Here is a 6,000-nt window from a genome sequence, read left to right on the forward strand (position 1 = left end):
TTCAAGAGCTGGAAAAGCACAGGAGAAACCATTTCTTCACACTCCTGTGACCACAGCCCCAAACCACACCTGAGGCCCAAAGACAGGGCGTGCCCGAGGGCAGGCCACCAGGAACTACAAGCAATGAGGCTGGGGATATTATGAAAACACCAGTTATGGCAAAGCCACTCGGAGAACCCAGGCATTCATCCAAATGATGCAGGATGTCCGGTGGAAAACAAAAGAGCTTTCACCTGAGCCAGCCATGGGCGGGCAGCTGTGAAAATGGGGCCAGGGCCACATGTGTGTACTTAAAAGGGTGTGGTTTCTTTGCCCCTAATTGCAGGTTCCTGAGGAGCAGGAGGGAAGTCATTTCTGCCTCTGTACAGTAGCTCCCCACTTCAGTCCTCCAGAGAGCTCCGCTCTCTCCACTTAAACCAGCTCAACGCTGACAGTCCACACAGCAACGCTGCACCAGAGAGATCCTCAGAAATGCAAACTCCATGAAGCACTTATTCCCGCTAAACAAATGGTGACCCGTTAGGCTACTCGGAGCTCTGTAGATGTAATTATAAACTCTTAGTGCTTCTTTTTGTTTTCAGTGAGGTTCAAGTAGTCTGAAAAAAATTAATAAAAACTGGCATTTGGGACAACCAGGGACAAAAAAATAAATGAGAGGGAACTCCAGAAGGAAAGACAGTCCTGTCGTCTATTGGCTTTATGGCTTTGGGCAAACGACCAGACCTCTCTGAACCTCGGTTTCCTCTTCTACAAAATGGAGAATATAATAACCTCTCTGTAAGTTGTTATAAGAATTAAGTCAGCCAGTGTGTGGGAGAAGTCTAGCACATAATCAGCGCTCTGTGAGTGTTCTTTATTGTTATTACCATTATTGATTACCACAAATGATTACTTCTCAACACAGAGGTGAGATGGTATGTGAGGACAGCTTCTGGAATACAGTATGCAAACACCAGACCAGCCCTCTCTAGACCCAGGTCTCTGATGGAGAATATGAGTTTCTAAGCCCAGACTGGCTGAAGGGAATTCCTCTGGAAGCCAATTCCTTAATAGAAGGGTACCACCTGTGACCAACTAGAAAGTGGGGCCCCTATTTTTCCCTGAATAAGGTGGGTCTCAAATTGACAGCACAGAAACCACCTGTTCTAGATATGCAGGTTCCCAGGCCCCATTCTGAAAAGTTTTGATTCTGTAGGTCTGGGGTTTGGGGCCTGGGAATGACCATTTTACATACGTGACATGTGCAAACATACACAGAACACATATGCCATGATGCTGAGGCAGAAGGTACTCTGCCCATATTTTCAGAATTCTCCTTTACACTCTCAGACACCCGTCCAGTCCTATAGTGAGCACAAGCGGACCACCTGAGCTCCTGGAAAACACTTCCAGCTCTCTTCCCTTGTACTGCAGGCACATTTAATCAGGCAATCCTGACCACACAGGTCTTAGTGTAAGGTTATCACAGGTGTAACAGCTTAAGTTTAGAGTTTATACTACATAGATATGATAGACAGAGAAGGCGATGGCACCCCACTCCAGTACTCTTGCCTGGAAAATCCCATGGACGGGGGAGCCTGGTAGGCTGCAGTCCATGGGGTCGCGAAGAGTCGGACACGACTGAGCGACTTCACTTTCACTTTTCACTTTCATGCATTGGAGAAGGAAATGGCAACCCACTCCAGTGTTCTTGCCTGGAGAATCCCAGGGATGGGGGAGCCTGATGGGTTGATGTCTATGGGGTCGCACAGAGTCGGTCACGACTGAAGCAACTTAGCAGCAGCAGAGATGATAGAAGGCAGTGCCTCACAAACTGAACCTCCTTTTAGAAACATCTGGGGAATTTTTGAGTCTGCCTCCCAACCCCATATTCAAATGCAACAGAAAAATGGGCAAGAGGCATAAAGAGACATTTCGTGAAGAGGATATACAGATAGCAAATAAGCACATGCAAAGATAGTCAACCTCATTTGCCACGAAGGAAATGAAAATTAAGCCACAGTATGATTTGTTACTATACACCGACCAGTATGGCTAAAATAAAACACAGTGATAATACCAAATACTGCAAGAATGTAGGGAAAATGGATCTCTATATACATTATTGGTGGGAAAGTAAAATGGTACAGCAACTCTGGAAAACATTTCGCAGCTTCTAAAAAACTGAACATGTACTTAACACACAACCGAGCTACTGTGCTCCTGGCATTTATCCCAAAGAAATGAAAACTTAGGCTCATGCAAAAATACAAATATTCATGGCTGTTGTATTTGTAATAGCCCTGAACCATAACCCATCAAAATGTTTCACAATAGGTGAATATTAAGCAGATTACATCCATATGATGAAGTTCTAACTAGCAATAAAAAGTCATGAACTCTTGATATACACAACTTGGATGGGTCTCAGGAAGATTATGCTGAGTGAAAAAGCCAACCTCAAAAATTACACACTGTAGAATTCATTAATATAACACTCCTGAAATGACAAAAGTAAAGAGAAGAACAGATGATGAGTGTTTGTCGGAATGGTAGGGAGAAAGGGTGGGTAGGTGATAGTATAAAGGGTAACCCAACAATGATATTGGGGATGATGGAATAGTTCTGTATCTTAACTGGGCATGCGTGCTCAGTTGCTTAGTTGTGTCCTGACTCTTTTCGACTCCATGGGCGGTACTGTCCATGGAATTTCCCAGGCAAGAAAACTGGAGTGGGTTACCATTTCCTCCTCCAGGGGATCTTTCCAACCCGGGGATCAAACCCATTTCTCCCACATCACAGCTGCATTCTTTACCACTGTGCCACCTAGGAAGTTCATGTATTTTAACTACAGTGGTGGTTACACAAGGCATGGAATTATGCACACACATTATACCAATGCAAGCTTCCTAGTTTTGATATCATAACTATAGCTGTGTAAGATGTAACCATCAGAGACAACTTTGCAACCTCCTGTGAAGCTGTAATTATTTTGAAAAGAAAAGGGAAAAAATGCCGATGCCCAGCATGCTCACCAGACCAATGAGGTCAGAATATCTGATGATGGATGAGGTAGGACAAGTCCAAGTGTCAGCATATCCATCACAAATCTCCCAGGGGATGACCAGTGCAGCCAAGGCTGAGGTCGAGTGTAACAAGGCATCTCATAGCTTCTGCTGCCATGAATCTGGCATCTGCTGAGTAGTGTACTTGATAGAAACAGTTGTCCAATGTACAGCAGGGCTGTGAGGACCAGCATTACTTACATAACGATGAGGTTTCTAAAAGTCTTGAAACTAGGTTAACTGGTGCTAGTTCCAATGGCAATGGGAAGTGAGGTAGGGGCTGCGAGGCACAAGGTGTTGAACTTAAGGAAGACTCTGGGCTTCCCAGGTGGCATTAGTGGTAAAGAACCCGCCTGCCAATTCAGGAGACATAAGAGACACAGGTTCGATCCTTGGGTTGGGAAGATCCCCTGGAGGAGGCCATGGCAACCCACTCCAGTATCCTTGCCTGGGAAATCCCATGGACAGAGGAGGCTGGTTGCTACAGTCTGAGGGGTCACAAAGAGTCCGACACAACTGAAGCGACTTAGCACACATGTATACAAGGAAGACCCCAGGTTTCATTTCCCTTTGTTCCCCCAGATTTCTGGACAGATACAAAATGCTCTCTTGGTTTTCTATTTGAGGTTCCTAAGAGATTCCCTTGGAGAAGGCAATGGCAACCCACTCCAGTACTCTTGCCTGGCAAATCCCATGGATGGAGGAGCCTGGTGGGCTGCAGTCCATGGGGTCGTGAAGAGTCGGACACTGAGCGACTTCACTTTCACTTTTCACTTTCCTGCACTGGAGAAGGAAATGGCAACCCAGTCCAGTGTTCTTGCCTGGAGAATCCCAGGGACGGGGGAGCCCCTGGCTGCCACCTATGGGGTCGCATAGAGTCGGTCGCAACTGAAGCGACTTAGCAGCAGCAGCAGCAGCAGCAAGAGATTCCCTGGGCTTCCCTGGTAGCTTAGTTGGTAAAGAATCCATCTGCTATGCAGGAGACCCTGGCTCAATTCCTGGGATCGAGAAGATCCCCTGGAAAGGGACAGGCTACCCACTCCAGTCTTCTTAGGCTTCCCTGGTGGCTCAGCTGGTAAAGAATCTGCCTGCAATGCGGGAGACCTAGGTTCAATTGCTGGGTTGGGAAGATCCCCTGGAGAAGGGCATGGCAACTGACTCCAGTATTCTTGCCCGGAGAATCCCCCCATGGACAAAGGAGCCTAGAGGGCTACAGTCCATGAGGTGGCAAAGAGTCGGACACAACTGAGCAAATAAGCACACAGCACAAGAGATTTCCTTCGTGTTTATGAAACATCTGCTGACCATGCTGAAGGACACTCACACAAGATTTTAGAGCTACCGACCGGTTTCCTTTTGCTATTACAATTGGTTCAACCTCCAGAACTTTTTCTCTATTATCTTACCAGAAACAAATGAAAACCACTGCACAAAGCAAGCTGACAGTGACTGAGGGAAACACATTTTTCTTCTTTTATCTTCAGCCAGAATATCTAAGGGCTTATCATGAAAATAACAGGACATCTTTTGCACTGATTGTTTTCCCTTGATTTTAGCCTCCATTTACTTCTTGCTATTTTATTGCCACGGCTTCACCTGGGTCTGGAGATTCATGTACCTAATAGTTTAAAATGCTTTCCAAAATGAATTTCTCCAGCTGAACCTCAGATGTGAAAGCTTTGTTAACTGTAATGTCTCATTTAAGATTTTTTTTCTTATTTGGCTGCTTCAGGTCTTAGTAGTGGTCCACAATCATTTAATATTAAAATGAAGATTTCTGGTTGAGTCTCGGTGAAGTCATAGGAACCACATAAACCTCTAAGATCAAATTGTTTCTTTCCCATTATGTTTCCCCATATAATTAAACTGGTGTACCATTTTAAAAAATGAATTTATGGCTTATAATATGTAGTGCCTTTAAATAATTATCCAGATTGGTATTGCTCATTGTGATATTATTTACATATTTATGAAGAGTGAACTTTGATCTGCCATTTCACTCACAATAGTTCAAGGAGAGTGGAAGACTAGATAGACTCCAAGCCTCACAGCTGGAGGACTACATCTTACTGCTTATATAAACTTTAACTGATATTCACAGTAAACTTTTGGGTCTTTTTCTATAATTCTCAACCAAGTCAAGGGTCAAGAACTACAAGTGGGGGTCTGCTAAATTATTTAATGTCAATAAGCAGGCCACATACTTGACACTGGGCTTCCTAGTGGTAAAGAACTCACCTGTAGATTTGCTCAGAACCTGCTTATGTCATTGCGGTTCACCTAGATGTCACCTAGATGGGTGGATTAGGAAACCTACGTGTCTTTTCAGCACTGCATGCCCAGGAGCACAGTGGTTGAAGAGGTTGGCTGAGGGCTCTATCTCTGTGAGTGGCACGTTGGTCTAGGCTGCCTGCCTGCCAGATACTCAGAACTTAGCCTTGGGAGAAGCAGGCCATGCTTCTCAAGCAGGCTGCTGCACTCCAAGAACAAAGATGTCAACTGCACATAATTACAACTAATTCAAAAACCCAGAAAAGCTGCTACAATTAGGGGGCTGTGGAGAATTTATTTTGTGTTTCTGAAAAGAACTAAAAGGACAGGGAGGCCGTATATTGAGCTTTCTTGGCCAAACATCTTTTCATTTATTACAGTGTGTAATTACACATTTAGTTTTGGATTTACCCTCTGCCCGTAGGCTCCCCCAGGGTAAAGACCATATGTCTATACTGTTTACCATTGCACATACCCAGGACCATGGAGGAACTCAGAAAACTGTTTAATGAATGGATGACTATAGGGTTTCATTTGTAGGAAGGAAGTTCCAAACACATTTTCATCATTCATGGGACCTTATTCAACCAAGTTAACTGGACATTTGGTATAACCTCTACATTGTTTGTGTTAAATTATTGGGCCAGACATGGAGAAAATGACATTGTGGCTATTAATGTTTCAG

Source organism: Bubalus kerabau, chromosome 21 (genome assembly GCF_029407905.1).
Source record: "Bubalus kerabau isolate K-KA32 ecotype Philippines breed swamp buffalo chromosome 21, PCC_UOA_SB_1v2, whole genome shotgun sequence".
Lineage (NCBI taxonomy): Eukaryota > Metazoa > Chordata > Mammalia > Artiodactyla > Bovidae > Bubalus > Bubalus kerabau.